Here is a 23,274-nt window from a genome sequence, read left to right as displayed (position 1 = left end):
TGAATAGCTTATGAATAGCTATGTGTATATTTTTTTCTACACCAGTTGTGACAACTCATAGAGAAAAGTACAAAAGTATCACGTGCGTACAAATCATTGACCCCTGACGTTTTGACGTACCGAGGGGGTGGCACCCCGTTTACGTCACGATACGTCATTTTGTGTGACTTGGACTCGCGGAGGTCGATGATCGGTCATCACACCATCACACAGCGTCCTTCGAGCCAAAACATTGAGTATTTTTACACTAATTACGTTTAAATTTTGTTTGTTATAAATACATTATGAACATCCCTTCTAGATAAGTAGCGTCTACAATAAGTCACGTCAAAATAAAACCATCCCTAATCGGGTTAGGAGTTAGGACATTACAGTACAGTACAATGTCCATACAAACAAACTTCCGAATAAAAATTAAAACAATTAAATAAATAAAAAAAGAACACAACATAAATAGCCTTAAACGTCCCACAGCTGAGCACAGTCCCATCAATTAACTGGAGATGGTATGAAACGCACTTGACCACGCAAAAAATATTATTTTTATTATTTATTTACTTCATTGCAAAAAACTTAAATAAATTGTAAAAATAAATAAATTAAATTAATAATTGTAAATTAAAATGAGGTACCAATTTCAAAATTGAAGATTAAAATGATTAATATATCCCAAATGTCATCAAATGTTGCAATCGATTGAATAAAATCGACTTGTCATCATCAAGTCTGATGACGTCATCATCAGTTGAAAATTTCGTCATTCCAGTAATGTGTTAATCATCAAAAAATCCGAGAGGTCATCAACCTGTGGGCACGACGGCCTTCGGTACAGATTAACGTATTTTTGGTATTTAACGTATTTTTGGAGTGTCTGGTATCCGTGACCTTGGTCTGGGTTCGAATCCCGGTTGACGCAATTAACGAAGCGTGTTTTTTTAGTTTCAAATTTCCATAGCGTTCGTTTTGATTTTTGTACTGTACATACATTTACTCATGCCAATAATCCCTAATAGGGTGGGCAGAGACTCTTGATACGAAGTCATGGTGGCAGGTTCTATCGTGTGGGTTGTAAGGTGGATGAGCAACCTCATCAACCCTGGTGGCTGGGTTATAATTGACCCGCCAAAGGCCCCTGACATGGCTCATGTATCGACGTACTTCAATCAGTAAGTAACCGAAACGGTTTACACTGATCATCTTACTTTCGGACAATCAGGTGATCACAATATCCTCATCAAACTAGTCCCCGCCGGGATTCGAACCCGGGACCTCCGGATCGCCTAAAGACTAAAGATGATGAATGCGTCAAACTTTTGCCTCGCCATACGTCACTGGCAAACACTGGCCGAAATGAGAGGTCGACGCACTTGGCCGGGTGAACGCCCAAATATCTGCGAACTCGCCGAGTTCAGACAAGTGGGTTACTACGGTTAGTTCCTGTGTTTATTGACCTGGGTTAATTGTTGTGGATTTGCGCTTATTCCAACACATTAGCCATAGAATCAACTCGAAGATCTACCGGGTGAGAGCCTTCAGCGCTCCCCATTTGTCTGGCCAAGTAGTTAATGCCATCTGCGGCAAATCTACAATAAGTCACGTCAAAAAAAAGCTCGAAGATCGGAAGTTACTATATATGGTGTTAGTGACATCGTAACGAATACTGAGAGGGATGATTCAGTTCATTATTCCGAGTTAATATCAAGGGGAATTTTCCATCGCAAAAGTATAGAATTGAAAATAATTAGTATTGGTTACGATGTCACAAACACCCTGTATAGACAAACCGAAGTATTGCACATCATCAGTGTAATTTGCTTCCTTATTTCAAACTGTATTGTCATAGGTTGTATTATCATGTAATTTCCCCTTATCTTTATAAATACTTTTTAAATTGTCATCCTTATAATTACTTTGTCTTCTTATCGTGTGGGTTGTGAGGTGGAATACCAACCTCATCAACCATGTCAGGGTTATTATTGAGCCGCCAAAGGCCCCTGACATGGCTCATGTAACGATTACTCTCTTACATCAGTAAATAGTGGCCGGGACCAACGGCTTAACGTGCCTTCCGAAGCACGGATCATATTACTTTCAGACAATCAGGTGATCAATCTGTAATGTCCTAGCCAAAGTAGGGATCACAAAGTGATTTTTGTGACATGTCCCCATCGGAATTCGAACCTAGGGCCTCCGGATCGTGAGCCCAACGCTCAACCACTGGACCACGGAGGCCATTCACTATGTTTTTTTGAGACTATACTTTGTTTTTAAGGACATTGCAGGCTTGAAAAAAGTTTGATGATTCTAAATCACCTCCACCAACCCGCAGTGGAGCAGCGTGGTGGAGTATGCTCCACACCCCTTACGGTTGATTGAGGGGAGGCCTGTCCCAATAGTGGGACGTATGCCATGTAAGTAAGTAAGTAAGTAAAATATTTATTATTCATAAAAAATACAGAAAATTTTGTTACACTAATAGGGTGGGCAGAGAATCTTGATACGAAGTCATGGTGGCAGGTTCTATGTATTTGTTATATTCTTATAATAATTTTTACTCGAAGTCATTCCAAATTTACTTATATTTTATCACCACATATTACATAACAGCTTCACGCTTGTATCCCAAAGGGGTAGGTAGAGGTACACAGTGCATATTATATTAATAACGGCCTATATTAAAACTGAAAAAATAACGTTAAAGTTCACCCGCAAAGCCCTATCCGCCCCGGAATCAGCTAAGCGTGGAGTTGACGACCTTGGCGCCACGTGTTTCATAACGTCACCCGAGAATCGAATTTTGTACCTCTATAGTACTTAAACAATGTACGAAGCGAGTCATTGTAAGATGTGTTATTGATAGGTCAATGACCGAGCGGAATAACAATGACAGTTTTTCAACCCTGCCATGCATGTTTAAAAAAAAACATGTATGATGATTATGAATACTATTTTAATAGCGATCTATTTAGCTTCAAAATGGTGGAAATTTTATGAAATTCGGCCCAGTAGTTTTTGCGTTATGAGCGATTGAAAACGTATGTAAGTTTTACTTTAAATTATTTGGAGTTTATGAAACGATTTGTTGTTAATAATAAATATTTAAGATTTTACTCTTATCTTTCGAAGCAATAACAAATAAGATTTGATTATACTTAATTGTAGATGTTTTTTTCCTATCGTATCCATTTTATATATAGCTAATCTAAAAATAAGGTAATGCTATTTTCTCTTCTAGCTTTGAAAACAAAGCATTGAGATACGTTTTTCCAAAGACAATCTTGAGTGTTGACTTTATTAAGTTGTATTTCTAAGTTTTTTAACATACATACATAAACTCACGCATATTTCCCACCGTAGTAAGCAGAGACTATAGAAAAAGAAAGAAAACAAAAAGAAAGAAAGTTCCAGAAAATCAAAAAATATATTGCAAAAATACAAAAAGCCAAACATATTTCGTCAAAAACAGCTTAAAAATCACAGCGTTTTTTACATTCTTTTTTCGAATAGTCGCCTTTTTTAACCCTCTTTTTATTGCATTAAAAAAATCCGCCTAATTTTGTCTATTTTTCCGAAAAATCCACAAAATTAGCAGTACCGCAATATGTACGCAGTACGTTCACCTTTCCGCGGTCGTTCATTGACCTCCCAAAATTCTTGAGTTCATCGTCCGGACGACGCCCCCGTATATATTACAAGTTATATATACTACGCGCGTTCTGCTCAGCTCGTTTTGGAAATGGCGTGATGGATAATAAAGAGTGTTTTTATATTACGAGACTATTTTGGTCTTTGACACTTTTGGGAGTTATTTACGGACGTTTTCCTTAAAGAAGTTGGTTCAGTAATTTATTCTTAATTTATAACATCTTCTTTGCGAGTCGATGGCGATCGGTACAAAATTTTTGCTGACCAATAATTGGCCACGCTTACGGCATTGTCAGTGGCTTCGTAAAGGTCTTTAATAGTGCAGGTGTTAGGGCACTTAGGACAGCACAAAAGGTAAGCCATAGTTTGTGGTGATACTCCACACTCGCAATCATCGCAACCAGCAACCAGGTATCCCCACCTGCAGAGATTATCCTTGCAGCGGCCAACCTGTATTTATAACATAATCTCACAACTACGATAGACATAAACCCAATTGGGGTAGTCAGAGGTACATCCATCGCAAGATGAACTAAGTACCCACGCCTCACCGAGCTTCCTGTTAGACCAACGTGATAGGTGAGCCGTATCGCCTACTTAATTTATCGCTTTAATTTAAGTATATTAAGAGTAAACATTCATCCATACATAGCCTCTAATCTTCTTCTTCTATCGTGTGGGTTGTGAGGTGGAGTACCAACCTCATAAACCCTGGTGTCAGGGTCACTATTGAGCCGCCAAAGGCCCCTGAAAAGGCTCATGTAACGACTACTTACTTACATCAGTAAGTAGTAACCGGGACCAACGGCTTAACGTGCCTTCCGAAGCACGGATCATCTTACTTTTAGGACAATCAGGTGATCAGCCTGTAATGTCCTAGGGATCCCAAAGTGATTTTTGTGATATGTGCCCACTGGGATTCCCGGGACCTCCGGTTCGTGAGCCCAACGCTCAACCATTGGACCACGAGGGCCTCTAATGGGATGGGCAGAGCCACAAGACAACTTGCAGCCACTCTTGATACGAAGTCCAAAGATGGATATGATGGACCTTATGGTGACAAGTCACCATCGCTCATATTATGGCCCATCATCCAATACAAAGTCTGAATTACAATCCGTTGAAAATATTTTTCAGTAAACCGTTAACATCGGGGCGTTCACCTCAAAACGGTTACTGAAAATGCGGTTTTTTTTTATACCAAATCGATTAGTCATTGATTTAATTCTGCTATGAAAGATCACGTGAATACTTTATATTTCTTCTTTCTATCACATTTATACACACATAACGACTACATCCCAATTGGGGTGGTCAGAGGTGCATATTGATAATAATATTGATAGTATAAATGTGCATTTATTAAATTTATAATGCAGACTCTTTTATATTCTACCCACATAATATCTTTCAAATTTTATACTTTTTAATTTAAGCACTAGATGTACGAATAGGTAATTTAAGTGAAATTATAGTCGTAAATAGGTTAATTTTTATTATTTTAGTGTAAAAGTTACAAAAGAATGTCATTGAGAGAAAAAGTCCGCTGACTGGAGGTTTCATTGCAGCTTGATTGTAGCTGAAGTAAGGATGTCAGAAGTATTCTTTTTGTTTTGTTGAACAGAATAAATACACATCTAAAAGTTAATACCAATTTATACTTCATCAAACATAACTTTGGTAAATATCCCGCTGGCTGGAGGTCGGTTAGAAAACTTTGTATTTCCGTTTTTTTAACGGAACAAATTCTGTTTTCAGCATAATTCAGTAGAACAAATCCAGATCTAATGCTCTGCATCACTCTTATGTCTCCCAGACAGGGGATCCCGCTGAGTGTAGACACATTAATTTCAAGCATCTAACTTATGCAGTTTAGATTTTTTCATTCAACATTTTTTTACTAAGGTGTGCATGCATGCTAGATTGAAAACATCTACTCGTATCTTACGCGGTTTAGATTTTTTCATATTGTTTTTTCCCGCTAACTCCCGTTCCCGTGGGAATTTCGGGAATTCATTTCTTAGTGCACCTCTACGGTACCTAAGCTACGTCCCTTCCAAATTTCAAGTGCCTACGTTTAGCCGTTTAGGCTGTGCGTTTATATGTCAGTCAGTGAGTCAGTCAAATTCTCCTTTTATATATTTAGAAATATGTATGTAAAAATATCTCATTTAACTGGGTTATCAAGTAACGTATCATCATCATCATCAGCCCATTAACGTCCCCACTGCTGGGGCACGGGCCTTCCCTGTGGATGGATAGGGAGATCGGGCCTTAAACCACCACGCGGGCCCAGTGCGGATTGATGGTTATTAACGACTGCTGATGCAGCCGGGACCAACGGCTTAACGTGCCTTCCTAAGCACGGAGGAGCTCGAGATGATTTTTTTTAGTGGCCATCCATCATATGACCGGCCTTTGCGAAAGTTGCTTAACTTCAACAATCGCAGACCGAGCGCGTTTACCACTGCGCCACCGAGCTCCTCGAAGTAGCGTATAACAATAGTAAATAAGCAACCTTTAGGTAGTTTTTATAGTTGAATGACCTTTACAAACATACAGATAGCCAGCCATATGTTGTATGCGACTGATAGCGTATCTAAGGTAAATTTTATTGGAATTATTCAAATATTAATCATTTCATAATGATAATTAGCTGCATAACGAGGTCTATGCCCAGCAGTGGGACGTAGTGTTTGTCAAATTAGTAACCGGCTACTTTCAACAAAAACAATATTCGATGGCGTTGAACAGCTTTAACGTGATAATTACCTATTTTCTCATTACTCGGGTAAGTACGGTCACGAGCATTAATATGTATACACTTTGGTACCATGTCACATTAACTTTTTTGACAAATTGAACTGAAGTCTCACTTAATGTCAAATATGTTAGTGCGACAGAGTCCTAAAGTGGGTACATTGTATTGCTCATGACTGTACATCATTATTCCAAAATACAATGTAATGGCAGAAGCATATATAAAAATATTTGTTGCTTGATATTTGGATCACATTATGTATAGAATTATGTTGCTACCTATATTGCTTTTCTTTACTTTGATCAGAATAATAATGGGTGGAATATGTAATTGTGCCTGGGTGTGTACAAGGGTCATCACTTATACCCAAAAACAAAGATAAAAGATGCATATGTCTGTTATCCATGAAATTAGAAGGTTAAACGAACGAAAAACTGTACAGCGCCATCTATATAGTTTTTGAGAAACTTAGCCTGGAAAGTCCCTCGTTTTAAACACATTAAAGTTATCTTTGTAGTGCATTTTATTGTACAGGAGGTTAAACAAATACTTATCTAAGATTTTTTAAATTAGTAACACATCCCGTGATCATCCCGTGATCATGGCACTTGCAACAGTGTCGAAATATCGGGAGTCTCATATCCCCATTTAAACGCAGTATGAACCCGTTATTATGTGCTTTAATTATGATAATAAACGCGTAAACTTAAAACAATGTACTTATAAGTAACAGTTGACTCGACCATTATAGATACGGCTCACCTATCACGTTGGTCTAACAGAAAGCTCGGTGTGGTGTGGGGACTTAGTTCATCGTGCGATGTATGTACCTCTGACTACCTTAATTGGGATAGGGTCTTGAGTGTATGTTTATGTTGGACGTATAAGGATGTTTATGACATGATGTTGACTGTTTAAGTAAATATTCATCACTATTTTAAGAGCCACACTCTTGTCGGTGTAGCATTCTCCATGCTGCTTTTTTAAGGAAAAATAAGACAGTGGTTTCCCTCTTGCCTTCCGCCCCCGCAGCACTCTGACTGACGCGAGTGGGATGGCGCCCAGAGTAGCCAAATATTTAAAACAAATGTTTACAATGGTGCTAATTCCTGTAAACACCATCTAATTTTATTTTTAGTTATATCTGTCATTTTCTTATCCGCCGAAAAGGAAAGGGACGGGTAATCGACAAGCATAAAATTTATGGGACACATGTCAATTTTAAGCACAAATCTAAAAAAACCGTCTAACAATTTTACATTGGCCAATAACCCGCCAAAATTATGTTGACAGCACACGTCAAACGGTTTGCATACCAGCCACATAACTTATTGATTCGCCCGGGTTATTCGTTCATTTACTCATTCTTCCTAAAATTAAGAGCTGTCAATCATCCGTCCCTTTCCTTTTCGGCGAATAAGAAAATGACAGCTATAACTTAAAGCAAAATTAGGAGGTGTCTGCAGGAATCGAGGCCAATGATAGTACATTTTACTACTTAATTTGAACTTCTGTTTACTCCTCTTCTTATAATATTTTTATCCCCTGTTGGGATGTATGGCTCGAATAACAGATTTCCACTCCTCGCGAACTTTTGCAGCCCCTGTAGCTTGCTCCCATGACATGCAGAGAGTTTCAAGTCTCGGTCAACCGAGCCAGGTCTCTTCTGTTTACGATTATAGAAAATACTTTTTTTCTTAGTCTGTTTTTCGAAGGAAAGCCTACATGTCTAGACATACAGCCTTGAACCGTCTCCCTAGGCCCCAATCAATACTGTTTAAGACTAACACAGTCTGTCTTAGAGTGGCTCAAGCCTTGAAAAAAAAATAGATAAAAAAAACAGTCTCACGAACAAAAGTCACTGTGGTTCTATCACGGAATTGCTTCTCAAACGATGAGTGCCGGTTGGATCCCCGGTACGGGTCTTGCAACCAACCAACCAATGATTGTAGAATTTGTTTTCGAACTCATGTTTGGATCATAAATGATTAACACGAACTCAACGGTGAAGGAAAACATCATGAGGAAACCCACATTCCCGTGAAATGCATTTTGGAGGTATGTGACCTAACCTGTATTGGGCTGGTTTTCCCTTCGCGGGTTGGAAGGTCAGACAGGCAGTCGCTTCTGTAAAAAACCGGACCTGTCAAATCTTCAGGTTAGGTAAGCGGACCTTGTGAAAAACGGGATAATGACAAAAAAGGTCATGTTTTTATTCGTTCCCGGGCCCGTAATAGCAAAAAACATAATCCACCTTTTTAACCCCGCCTCAGTCGGGTAAGAAGCGATAGCAATAATAGTTGGTACACTATATGTGTTTAGAATGAATGTCGGTGAAAGATGATCCGTGCTTCGGAAGGCACGTTAAGCCGTTGGTCCCAGTTACTACTACTGTTGTAAGTTAGTAGTCGTTACATGAGCCATGTCAAGGGCTTTTGGCGGCTCAATAGTAACCCTCACACCAGGGTTGATGAGGTTGGTAATCCACCTCACAACCCACACGATAGAAGAACTAATTAAATTTAACGGGAAATTTTCGATTCAGGAAACTAAAATAAGGTCGTTATAATGTGCAAATTCATCGTATTCTACCCTGTTTAGTCACAGAGCAAGTAGGTCAATGACCTAAATAAATATGTCAGAGATATACTTATTAGAAAACAAGTGTTTTTTTCTTATTCTCCTTATATGTATTATTATATTGTATAGGCTATTTGTATGTATGTATATGTGTGTGTATATATATATTACATATTTTGTTATTATTATTATATTATTATATTACTATTTTCTTATTTTATTTTATTTTTCTTTTTATTATTGTTCGTGTCATTATATGTTTATTGAACCAGCCCGTGCTCCAATGCATTAACTTCTTTCACCCTAAGGTTGCCTGGCAGAAATTGCTATTTAGCAATAAGGCCGCCTATTGTACTTATGTTTTTATTCGTATGTTTATGTCCTTTGTATATGTCGTTGTGCAATAAAGTATTATTGATTGATTGAAAACAAATTAATTGACTTTGAAAATATGTTTTCCTTGTGAAGCAGGAAATTTTTGGTTTCGAAGAATTAATGACGAATAGACGTTAGAGAGAGTATAATTAAGGTAAATATCTTCACGTGTGAGTTACAGGGTGAGCAGAATAGATAAGAAATCATTTTATGTGATATTTAATTCTTCTTCTTATAGACTCATCAACCCTGGTGTCAGGGTTATGATTGAGCCGCCAAAGGCCCCTGACATGGCTCATGTAACGACTACTCACTTACATCAGTAAATAAATAGTAATCGAGATCAACGGCTTAACGTGCCTTTCGAAGAACGGATCATCTTACTTTCGGCCCATCAGGTGATCAGCCTGTAATGTCCTAACCAAACTAGGGATCACAAAGTGTTTTTTGTGATATATCCCCATCGGGATTCAAACCCGGGGCCTCCAGATCGTGAATCCAACGCTCAACCACTGGACCACAGAGGCTGTTGGTATTTAAATGATATTTAATTAATATAACATTATTCACGCCGGTAATTCCTATTGGGGTAGACGAAAAGTGTGTACAATACATCTCTGCCTACCCCTTCTAGAAAACAGGCGTGATGCTATACTATGTTATGTTATGTCGATGTATACTGATTGCCTTAAGAAGGTTATTTTTAAACGTTGGATTAACTTGCCCGATTTTTTATACTGAAATATCCAAGAAACGTGTAACTTCCGTAACAGCGCCACCTATTATCCAGTAGCGTTACTAAAGTTCAAAGCATTGCCAAACTCGTGTCAGTGACCCCGCTTATCTGGCCACCATTATGGTTCTAGTACTGTATTATTGTATGACTATGACGCATAGTTTTAAATATAAACAGACTTCAAACTTGTAGCTACTTGTAATAAAATCGACTTAGCACATTGTAGGAACATTTTGGATGAGTTTAGGTTTGAGTAATAGAGTGAGAAACAGTGTGATAAGAGAGAGAGAGTGTAGTGTAAAAGACGATATAGTAACTAAGATTGAGAAGGGAATGTTAAGATAGTTTGGACACGTAGAGCGGATGGAGCATAATAATGATTACGAAAGCGCTATATAAAGCGAAGGTTGGTGGTAGGGCTGGCAGAGGAAGACCTAGAGGGATTAACATTGACCAAATTAGAGATATCCTTAGAAAAGTTTCAGTAAGATCTACTCTGAACCGGCGTGCGTGTATGAAACGGTTGATGAATGTGGAGAAAGCAAGAGATGTTGTCAGGATCGAAGCAAATGGAATTCCATAGTCTCTGCTTCTTCTTCTACCGTGTGGGTTGTGAGATGAATTCCCAACCTCATCAACCCTGGTGTCAGGGTTACTATTGAGCCGCCAAAGGCCACTGACATGGCTCATGTAACGACTACTTACTTTCATCAGTACGTAGTAACCGGGATCAACGGCTTAACGTGCCTTCTGAGGCTCGGATTATCTTACTTTTTGGACAATCAGGTGATCAGCCTGTAATGTCCTAATCCCGTTAAAGGTAAAGTAAATTAGAGAGTTTTCAGAGATTGTTTCTTAGGTATAAGGTTGCCATTTGTAATTTTGTACCATATCCAATCAAGGAAAAGAGGCTTGTGCCCAACAATGGGACGTGTGTGGGCTATTCAGAAAGCGTTGAGGAATAAACAATACACACCTCTACCTCTACCTACTCCTTTAGGGATACAAGCGTGATGTGTTACTATCATATGATGAAAAATATATATTAAAGTTATATGAGTCATGCAGATTTTTTGTCCACACCTAATGAATTGTATGACGAATTATAAATAGCAGATATAGTAATGATAATCCATCAAATTTGTATTGAATGGCAATGATAAAAAATAGAAAGGATTAGAAAAAAAAGTATAATTGATTGTATGTATTCGATTTTTATTAATCACATACCCAAATCGAGTAACAGTACACATCCCACAAGTGGGTATTATACAGTTGGCGAAAGTTCTGGATACATAAATATAAACATAAATAGCCTATATACGTCCCACTGCTGGGCACAGGCCTCCCTTCAATCAACCGGAGGGGGTATGGAGCATACTCCACCACGCTGCTCCACTACGAGTTGGTGAAGGTATTTTTACGGCTAATAGCCGGGACCCACGGCCAAACGTGCCCTCTGAAGCACGGAATCAACTTATTTTTTCAGACAATCAGGTGATTCAACCCTGTAAAGTCCTTACCAAACATAGGACAGTTTCACAAAGTGAATCCGACAATGTCCCCGTCGGGAATCGAACCCGGACCTCTAGATCGTGAGCCTAACGCTCTAACTACTAGACCACGGAGGCTGTACATACAGATATAATCAAAATATTTTTATCTTCCGTCTAGACCCAAAACCAACACAGATGAACGATAAAGTACTTTCATTAGGTCATTGGTTTATACATATTATATACAGTTCGATCCCCGATGGGGACATTGTCGAAATCACTTTGTTTGTCCTTTGTTTGGCAAGGGCATTGCAGGCTTGAATCACCTGATTGACTGAAAAAGTTAGATGATTCCCTACTTTGGAAGGCACATTAAGCCGTTGGTCCCGGCTGTTACTCGTAAAAACACCTCCAACAACCCACAGTGGAGCAGCGTGGTGGAGTATGCTCCATACCCCCTCCGGTTGATTGAGGGGAGGCCTGTGCCCAGCAGTGGGACGTATATAGGCTGTTTATGATTCTTTTATGTTACATACAGTACTGAGTCACTGTGGCCCTGTGGTACGGTCACGAGCATTACAATACAATACAATACAAATACACTTTATTGCACCAAAATAAAAACTAAGTACATGGCAAATGGCGGCCTTATCGCTTAAAGCATTAATATGTATACACTTTGGTACCATGTCACATGCTGCATTAGCAGTCGTTAATAACCACCAATCTGCACTGGGCCCGCGTGGTGGTTTAAAGCCCGATCTCTATCCATCCATAGGGAAGGCCTGTGCCCCTGCAGTGGGGACGTTAATGGGCTGGTGATGATGACCATGTCACATTAACTTTTTTGACAAATTGAACTGTAAGTCTCACTAAATGTCAAATATGTTAGTGTGACAGAGTCCTAAAGTGGGTACATTATATTGCTCATGACTGTACACGGGCTTGCTTCTCAAACGGGGAGCGCCGGTTCGATTCCCGGTACCGGACTTGCACCAATGAGTTATTAATTTATCTTAAGTGCAGTTTTCACTACCACAGTTGGCTCGACCATTATAGACGGCGATACGGCTCACCTATCACGTCGGTCTAACAGGATGCTCGGTGAGGTGTGGGTACTTAGTTCATCTTGCGATGGATGTACCAAAGGTTGCTTGGATTGCTACTTAGCAATAAGGCCGTCTATTGTACTCTTTCCATTTCTCTTTTGTATTTTGTGTATGTGTGCAATAAAAAAAAAGTTTTCATCTCGAGCTCCTCTGTGCTTCGGAAGGCACGTTAAGCCGTTGGTCTGACTACCCCATTGGGATATAGTCGTGAGCTTATGATGTTGTTACATTTATGAGAGACTTAATCCGTTCAAGGTGTTCGCTTACTTAACATGAAGATAAACATCACCACGCCTGTACCCTCGCGGGGTAGGCAGAGCAGCATTTTGTTCGATAGAATCTTTATTTTTTTCTTCTTTTTCTTTTTTTGGTGACTCATCTTCAATTTAGTATTGCTTTTAATGTAATTTTTATCTATCAGTGTCTATAAATACAGCGTACACGCGTTTTAAAACTGCGTTTGATATAATGTTTAAGAATTACGCTAAAAATACCTCGGAACAAGGAAGTTTCTGTTCGCGCCATCTTTTGGTAAACTTTCGTACTAACGGCCAATGACCTTTGACCGAATAATGAAATACGCATCAAAAATACAATTTTACACTTGTGTCGCTTAGATTACTGCTTGTTTTAGTCTTTCAAAATTATAATGCACAGATTTTTGTAAATAAAACTATGTTGAAAACGTAGGAATGGAAGTAGCGTTTGCGGAAGTTCCGCTACTCGTCACTAGATGGCGACATAACAAAAAATACAACAATGCTAATGCTGAATTCTGTGGTAGTATTGGTATGAAACCTAGATACATATTAAAATAAAAAAGTTTTAATAAAGTTTTACTTATATCGTTTTATACATAACCTCACGCCCGTAATTCCTAATGGGGTAGGCAGAACAAATAATCAAAGAACAATTTGTAACAACCACCTGGTCATCCCTCATATAATGGCGAACCCGGACCTCCAGATCGTGAGCCCAATACTCTAACCACTAGACCACTGATTTCTCATGTAGCAGTCAATATTGCGTAAGCGCACAATGCGCGTAATTTCTGCGTTTAACGTAACGCAGCGAGTGTTAGCATGCGACTCGCGTTAGTATGGTTAGCGAAGATCAATAAATGCGGAATTTATACTTTTCCTACGTATATCTAAGTCACTATGGGTTTATTTTTTATTTTGACTTCTTGTAGATTTGCCGCAAATGGCATTAACTACTTGGCCGGACACATGGGGAGCGATGAGGGGTCTCACCCGGTACAAAATTTAAGACAACAGGTCTGAGGGTGCCCAGTTCGGCGCGAACCTCGGCTCAGGGCGTCGTCTGAGAGGAAAATATTGGAAAGAATTAATCGACTGACCACGCCTGCGGGGGCTGTATCGGGGTCCTGAAGTGTTTGTTGTCGCGAGCTGATTCAAATTCAAATTCAAAAATGTCTTCATTCAATAGGTAACATAGTTACACTTTGAACCGTAAATTTTTACATAACGAACCTCTCATCCGCCTAAAACTACTGCAGCTTCTCACAACCTGTATAGCCGGGGAAGAGAAGCTGCAAGAAAAACCTCGGCACAAGGCCCTAGACGTTCTTTAAAAAAATCATAAAATATTGTTAAGTATACGATTTAGTAATTTGGCTGCCTAATATCAGTTCTCAGACAGTTAATCCCATGCGTTCATATCGTCTAAATAATCACTAACCTTATAATAACCTTTTTTACAAAGTTTCTGTTTAGTTACTGTCTCAAAACTGTTCAAAAATAAATTAAATGTCAATGGGAATCTTATTGTAAAAACGTAAATACATTGCCCCTTAAAATTACCCACTAAACGCTATATCATATAGATAGTTATCCGCATAGACATGAGTATTGATTTTTTCAAACCTACAAGTAGGCAAGTAGGTATTTGCACGCGGAGGGTCACTTTTTGGTCCCTCCCAAGGTCATGAGGTACTGAGGGAAGAGGGCCCTTGAGTGCTATACAAAATGTCCTCAAAAGGTCTAAAATGAGTTTTGTACGGCATTAAGGTTTTTTTGGCTTTGAAGTTTAAGTTCTTTCAGATTCACGCTTTCGTTAAAAGAACCCTTGTCTAGATTGGATCGTACTGTAGACAATTTACATACACACATAAATTCACGCCTATTTTTCACCGGGGTAAGCAGAGACTATAGAATTACATTTGCTTCGATCCTGACACACTTCTCTGGCTTCTTCTCTTTTTTCTTTTTTCTCTTGTTTTTTTTTGTAGACAATTTATATAACAAAAATATGTCAGTCACAAATAATCCGCATACAAATGTTTAGCTTTCTACGTCAAAAATTGTAGAATGCTCCATACAAACTTCCACCCCCCATTTTAGAGAAGTGGGCGGTTAGAAAGAGACGAATTGTAGCCTATGTCACTCTCCATCCCTTCTACTATCTCCACTTAAAAAACCACGTCATTTTGTTGCTCCGTTTTGCCGTGAAAGACGGACAAACAAACACGCAGACACATATACACTTTCCCATTTATAAAATCATCATCATCATCATTACCAGCCCATTAACGTCCCCACTGCTGGGGCACGGGCCTTCCCTATGGATGGATAGGGAGATCGGGCCTTAAACCACCACGCGGGCCCAGTGCAGATTGGTGGTTATTAACGACTGCTAATGCAGCCGGGACCAACGGCTTACCGTGCCTTCCGAAGCACGGAGGAGCTCGAGATGAAAACTTTTTTTTTTTGTGGTCACCCATCCTATGACCGGCCTTTGCGAAAGTTGCTTAACTTCAACAATCGCAGTCCGAGCGCGTTAACCGCTGCGCCACCGAGCTCCTCAATTTTTAAATTTATAAAATATTAGTATGGATTTTTAACCTATAAACAAAATTAAACTCTTTTTCGAGTCCTTTTTATTTCAAAAGTTTATCTTTGTGTACTTAAGAAATGCATTTTTGGAGGTATGTGACCTAACCTACACTGAACTGGTTTTCCCTTCGCAGGTTGGAAGGTCAGACAGGCAGTCGCTTCTGTAAAAAACCGGACCTGTCAAATCTTCAGGTTAGGTAAGCGGACCTTGTGAAAAACGGGATAATGCTAGGGGCATGGTCTTTGTGTATGATATTACAATTTTAAAACTGTACCTACTTAATTTTGCTGTCCAATGTATTTAGGTACCTATCACGTTTAGTCGGTTAGGTCAAGAGTGCATTCATTGAGAAATAAGGTTGCCTAAGCGCATCTAATTCTGCGACGACTTCTTGTTTCTGATTATAATTGTGTTATACCGACTTGTTCTCAAACGGAGAGTGCAAGTTCGAACCCCGGTACCGAACTTTTCAATGAGTAATTAATTAATCTAAAGTGCAGATTTCACTAACATGGTTAGCTCGACCATTATAGACGGCGATACGGCTCACCTATCACGTTGGTCTAACAGAAAGCTCGGTGAGGTGTGGGTACTTAGTTCATCTTGCGATGGATGTACAATCAAAGAGCAAAAGTTCAGTCACTGAGCCCAGCGAATTGTTTGTAAACAGTGGTGAAATTATGAACCATTAGTTGTCATAATTATTTTATTATTAGTTGTCATAACAAAAAAAATGTTTGGGAAATTTTGGCGAAAATGATCGGGATATTTTTTCAACTCATGATTCTTTCAACCAATCTTTTGTCTCTCTCACTCCAACATGATTTCTCTCTGTCTATCATTTCTAAGCATTAATGAAAATAATAGAACTATACAACGGTCCCCTTGTACGTCTGTCCTTTTCACACCAATGATGATCACAAAAGAAAGACAGGGATAGAAATATCATTGTTGTAATGACCTATTTTACTTAACATTTCATAACAGTTCAACTGCGAAAGTACTAGTTTTGTTGAAAGTAGCATAACATATACTCACGACTACGTGCCAATTGGGGTAGCCAGAGGTACGTCCATCGCAAGATGAACTAAGTACGGTCACGAGCATTATTATGTATACACTTTGGTACCATGTCACATTAACTTTTTTGACAAATTGAACTGTAAGTCTCACTAAATGTCAAATATGTTAGTGCGACAGAGTCCTAAAGTGGGTACATATAGATAGATAAAATACTTTATTGAGCACAATGGACACAAAATACAGAGATAAGGACAACATAAATTTAACAATAAATAAAAAAATATATACAGAAAAGCTCGGTGGCGCAGCGGTTAACGCGCTCGGGCTGCGATTGTTGAAGTTAAGCAACTTTCGCAAAGGCCGGTCATAGGATGGGTGACCACAAAAAAAAGTTTTCATCTCGAGCTCCTCCGTTCTTCGGAAGGCACGTTAAACCGTTGGTCCCGGCTGCATTAGCAGTCGTTAATAACCATCAATCCGCACTGGGCCCGCGTGGTGGTTTAAGGTCCGTTCTTCCTATCCACCCTTAGGGAAGGCCCGTGCCCCAGCAGTGGGGACGTTAATGGGCTGGTGATGATGTACCCACACCTCACCGAGCTTTCTGTTAGACCAACGCGACAGGTGAGTCGTATCACCGTATATAATGGTCAAGCCAACTGAACTGTGTAAGTGAAAAATGCACAAATTGAAAGTTATAAACAACATAATTTTCGTACGTACATAACGGGGTACGTCTGGAAGTCCGAAGATAATAGGGGGATGATGGAATGAGCTCGTGTAGATCGCGGGCACGCTCCTCGAAGTGCATTCTGTAGAATACAGACATACTGGCGACTTTTTGCCGATGTGCTAAGGAGTGTAGCTTAGTTAGGCGCGTGTCGCTGATCATCCTCTTGTATTCTGATTGCTTGTTGTCGCACACAGGATGTTGTTGTGCTCAGCCTGATGTGTAGAAGATGGTAAAGAATACAGCGATTTTGAGTTGACCATCATCATCATCAGCCCATTAACGTCCCCACTGCTAGGGCACGGGCCTTCCCCCTTCCCTATGGATGGATAGGGAGATCGGGCCTTAAACCATCACGCGGGCCCAGTGCGGATTGATGGTTATTAACGACTGCTAATGCAGCCGGGACCAACGGCTTAGCGTGCCTTCCGAAGCACGGAGGAGCTCGAGATGAAAACTTTTTTTTTTGTTGAGTTGACCACGTTGTTTTATTAAATAATTAGGTACACACGATTTGCGTCATTTCACAGTTCGTTGATCGTAGAAGAAGAAGGAAAAAAGTATTGCCATTTTTATGTATTGAAAAGTAAAAAATAATAATTTGTTGGATGTTGCCAACAACGACTCTACCTACCCAGTTAGGGAGCGCGGCGTGAGTTTATATGTGTGAAATAATGTGGTTTACGGTCTAACTAAAGGTGTGTCATATTGGTTTTCTAGTAATAGATAGCGGTGCGGTTAGCAAACAAAATATGTTACGAAATGGCGTCAAACGTTGTCGAATTGTCTTATCAATGTATAAAAAAAAATTGATACAGGTACAATCAAAGAGCGAAAATGCAGTCACTGAGCTCAGCGAATTATTTATAAACAGTGTTATAAACAGTTTCTGATTATAATTGTGTTACACCGGCTTGCTTCTCAAACGGAGAGCGCTGGTTCGAACCCCGGTACAGGACTAATAATTACAATTTACCATCGGAATTTTTTTTTGTGTTTTGTGAAATTATTTTCAAGCGGAATTCCCTGTCGGGAAATACGTACATAAAAAAATTGTGTTCTTTTTAAATTTGTTTTTTCATACAGCGACGGAAAATTTCACTTGATATCAACTCAGAAGCATGGTCGAATCATCCACTCAAAGTTTTCGTTACGATATCACTAACACACTTTATATTTATACAGATAGAAACTGAATGACAACCATCATTTGCAACTTCACTTTGAAAGTTTTTTTTTTATCATTGTTTATTTTATTATCTGTCCCTCTAATGTCAATATCAATTCTTGTGGTTTTCACAAGAGAATGTACTGTTATAGATAAAACACTAACATAGTTGGCTCGACCATTATAGACGGCGATACGGCTCACCTATCACGTTGGTCTAACAGAAAGCTCGGCGAGGCGTGGGTACTTAGTTCATCTAGCGATGGATGTACCTCTGACTACCCCAATTGGGATGTAGTCGCGAAATTATGTTATGTATAAAATTTATCTTCTCCTATCGTGTGGGTTATGAGGTGAATTACCAACCTCATCAACCCTCAGGGTTACTATTGAGCCGCCAAAGGCCCCTGACATGACTCATGTAACGACTACGCACTTACATCAGTAATTAGTGACCAACGGCTTAACGTGCCTACCGAAGCACGGAGCATCTGACTTTTGGACAATCAGGTGATCAGCCTGTAATGTCCTAACCACACTAGAAAAAATAAATATAATATAAAATGTATAATATTCTAATTACCTATTTCAAAGACTACTAAAAACTAAAAACCAGACCTGTCAAATCTTCAGGTTAGGTAAGCGAACCATGTGAAAAACGGAATAATGATATGAAGATGATGATGATGACTTTACTCCTAATTGGGGTAGTCAGAGGTAATCATTAATCTATCACAAGATGAACAAAGTACTCACGCTTCACCGATGCTTAAAACGTTGGCAGCAAAATGTCCACAATTTGTACATCTGCCCAACCCAATTGGAATGGCAAGCATGAGTGTTAAAGTGTTTATATAATATATAAATAAATAGAAGTGAGTAGGAGTTATAGTAGGTGTATATAACATTCCCCTGCCTACCCCTTCGAGAACAAGGCGTGATAGTATATTATGTTGTCCTTTATTATGTTAGTAGGAAGATCCATTTAAAAAAAAACCTGCTCGAAATTTAACAGGTTGGTACCTACCTAGTTATTGTTTACTAATATTATATCGTTTTCTGATAGTAATTTATTCTACCTACCAACTCTCCTACTGTTGATTAAAAGAAATTTCTTATTAGCAATAAGGTCTGCTAAGCACATCTTATGCAATAGAGATAATAAGTATTATACTTATATAATTAAAAAGTAAAGTATTCAAACACCGCTTGTGCATTCATAATTAATGATGGTTAGAGCAAAGACATTAAATTATTCAGCCTCTCCGAAGTTAACAATGATTTATGTAATTAAAACTTCTCAAAAATAATCAGATAACTGCAACAGAGTTATATTTCGCACAGTTATATTAACAGTTAGTTTATAACCGTTAATAACGTGAAATTTATTCGCAAAACTCTATTGTACTATTATAATGTTACAGCGCTATAACCAAATAAAGTTATAACGCTAATTAAGTGAATAACTTTATTCACAAACGTAACCAACCAGCATTTTCAAAATAAGAACCGAGTTGTGGACTTACAACAGTACAAATCTGGAAACATTCCAATTTTAAAAAATTAAAAAGGTTAAAGCACTTTATTTTTTAAATTTCACATAACACACTGGCCACTTTTCACTGCACATTTTAGCACTTTTTTAAATGTAATAAAGCGTTCGGTTTTTGTTTTCCGCGCCCGATTTTAAGCTTGGCTCACACTGAAGCGTGCTACCCGCGGGACGACTAGGAAATGAACAGGCGAACGCCACACAGACACGCTTCGCACGCATCATCTATGTATGCGTGTTGCATCGACAGCATGCAACGTTATTTATAGGCCTATGCGGGCATGTGCATGTGTGCAAGTCTTTTTCATGTTTTGATTTTTTTTTTGAATAATTTAGCTTAGTTTTTCGGTACAGTTTTTCCGAGCTTATTTCAAAGTTGAGTCACTACTTTTCTCTAGTAAGATTCCTATAGGATATTTAGAAATGCCTTTTGTTTGATATTAGGAAAGTCATTATAAATAAGTAGGTTTTTTCCTTGTTAAATAATAAAAAATCTTCAATACAAAATCGCTGACACGACATAGCGGTTCGAGAGAAAAATGTTACGGCGTTAAAATCTCAACAACCGTTATTACATAACCGTCTGCCAGAGCGAGACGGACATATACTAACCCAACGCGTGAGAAAGAGTAAGAAACACAGTAACAGTTGTGTAACACAGAGAAAGCTCACATGGACAACTTTCTTTATAATGCGTATGGTAGTGTGGGGGCAACTTTACTTTTCACAAAACGGCCTAAGTCCGGGTAAAAAACTGACTAAAAATCTTTACCGAATTTGGCAACGCAACTTTGCGCGTTACGTTTAAGTTTCGAAATCCAAAAGGCACTTCAGAAATACTCTCAACTACCTACCTAATGATTCGATGTAGTTTCTGTGAAGAAGTCAGATATTATAACTAGGGCATGCGTAGTCGAAGTGTTTTCAAAATCGATTTTCCTCTTCAACTAATTGCGTGTGCGGATTTTTCTCTCGATTTAATTCGAATAATGATTGTCTGTAGCGAGAACTGGCCGAAAATGAGGGCAATCTCGATGAGTAATAAAACCAATAAATATAGTGCCGCTATTCGATGACAGATGGCGCTGTTGCGAAATTCTTCCTTCATTTGTTTACCAACTTATCATATTTTTTCAAATATCGTGTCATATTTTTTTATTCAAAATGTTTTCATTAATGAGGGAATTTCCAGGCTATGTTCCACAAAAACAATTTATATGGCGCTGTAAATAAATTCCTTCGTTTAACCTCCTAATTTCATGGATATCAGACATAGGTACCTATGTATCTTTTATCTTTGTTTTCGCCTATAGGTATAGGTTTTCCAGCCATTATTATTCTGATCAAAATAAAGAGAAGCAATATCTGTAGGAACATAATTCTATATTTAAATGTGAACCAAATATCGAGGAATAATTATTTTGTACCTACCTAGGTAGGTACCCAGGTACAGTTAGGTACCTATATGCTTCTATCTATCATTGCGTTGTATTTTTGAACGATTATCTACTCGAGTACTGCAAAAAATGGGTTGACAATTTATTCTCGACAGCGCCATCTATATTATTTTTGGGGAAAGTAGTCTGGAAAGTCATTCATTGTAACTACCTATTTAAAATAGTTTTAGTTATGTTATTCTAAAATCATATATCGGATAAAAGGAAATTAAATCCCTGAAAATTATTGGGCTAAATGTGAATAACGAAAATAAAAAGATACATTTCTTAAAGGAAGAATGGAAATGAATTCCGTGTTAAAAACAAAAGGAAACTTATATAATAGTCCTTTTCCCGCCAAAATCCTGTTCTAGTCGCCTAATAGCAGTATATGCAAAATTATAAGAACATTATTCATAAAAATATTTTACATTATATAAATAACTATTATATAGAGTAACTGTTACGAAATAAGAGAAAATATGAATGAATAAATATGATTATTTTAATTAAAATTATAAAAATAATTAACTTTATCTCTTAAAAAGTCTTGTACTGTCATATTGCATCACAGCGGAGGAAATGAAATAACAGTCATAATATTTGTATAGCTATCTCGTTTCCTCTATATGGCGTCATCTTTGTCGCACTCGTGGCGTTGCACACTTGGCGGGAGGAGCTGAAGGCGATATTCTTGTCTCTTTCTAACTTAGGTAACCATGTGTAAGTCTGCACCGCTCGTGCAAGGCAACAGAGTGCATTGACCTGTCCTTGCTGCGTCTGTGTGCAGCCTTGCTGTACAGTTATTTATACATTGTGTATGTGTGTGTATAAGGATAGCTACACACCAACCCGGTTTTTGTGTTTTGCTTATAAATAGGTCATTCTTTTTTGTACGTTGCAAACCTGCAGTTTTTTTAGTCTCCATTCAGTCGCTGTGGCTTACCTGTTAAAAAAGAAAATGGACTTTAGTATTTGGTTTGCATATATATTAATGTTAATGAATGTTAACTTAACATACTTTGAAAAATTTGTAATTGTATTAGGCAATGTTGAATGCGAGTTATTGTATGTGTTTTTACAGAACAAACATAATGTAAAAATAAATGTGCCATTCTAGACAAATCTAAAGAAATGATTTAGTAACTGTTACATATTATTATTATGAATAGAAAAATCATCCTTCCTTATTCTTTATACTGAACTAATAAGTATTAGTTACTAACATATTACGTTAACTAAAATGTAAATTAAATAAAAATATTTTCAAAATATTCCTTTTTCGTGTTTTTAAGTAACATTCTTACGGCACAAACTCCTTGCTATATTTTAAAAAGTGCATAAAAATGAAACTAGGCACAAAACCATCTCCATTTTTTAAAATAAAAACTACACAAATTCACCAAACCAAATCCGCCAACCCTTTCATAAACCTGTCAACCAAAGCAACAAAAACATATGAAACCTCCCTAAGCACACAGTAATAAAAAAAATGTTGCGTCACACACTATAAAAAATGTCTGCGAGGCGTCAACGAAGGCGTTACATCATGGCTCACGTGGCCACACATAAACACACACGCACACTTTCACACATGCACTTTTACACACACGTCGCTCACACCTGCACAATCTTTCACACAGTGTCTTGTATGTGTGTGTGTGTTTAAAAGGGTGTGTTAGTGTGGGTTCTAATCTTCGCAGGAATGCAGGTTGGTACCTCTAATGAGTACTTTTTTAAAAGCACTGAAAAAGGGAATGCTTTGGCGTTTAGAAAAGGTTTTTGAAATGGGGTGGTTAGTATTAGGTTG

At 38.3% G+C, this 23,274-nt stretch overlaps 1 protein-coding gene and 1 long non-coding RNA gene across 9 annotated transcripts in view; one reads left to right on the top strand and one right to left on the bottom strand.

The window, feature by feature from the left end:
- Nucleotides 1–23,274, bottom strand: part of LOC126378371 (probable nuclear hormone receptor HR3) — a 126,153-nt gene that overhangs the window by 46,502 nt on the left and 56,377 nt on the right. For 2 of the 8 annotated variants that reach the window (XM_050026668.1, XM_050026673.1), the window contains exon 1: nucleotides 20,003–20,140. The exons of 5 other annotated variants lie outside the window; for them this stretch is intronic. The gene's annotated coding sequence lies outside the window, so the exon portion shown is untranslated. Of the gene's footprint in view, nucleotides 1–20,002; nucleotides 20,147–23,274 lie in introns of those variants that run through there. One more of the 8 variants, XM_050026669.1, reaches the window with a different exon arrangement.
- LOC126378600 (uncharacterized) overlaps nucleotides 1–23,274 on the top strand; it is a 111,464-nt gene that overhangs the window by 62,367 nt on the left and 25,823 nt on the right. The gene's annotated exons all lie outside the window — the stretch shown is intronic.

This window comes from Pectinophora gossypiella, chromosome 26 (assembly GCF_024362695.1).
Source record: "Pectinophora gossypiella chromosome 26, ilPecGoss1.1, whole genome shotgun sequence".
Taxonomy (NCBI): Eukaryota; Metazoa; Arthropoda; class Insecta; order Lepidoptera; family Gelechiidae; genus Pectinophora; species Pectinophora gossypiella.
The sequence above is the reverse complement of the archived record's forward strand: the minus strand, read 5'-3'. Positions and strand labels throughout refer to the sequence as shown.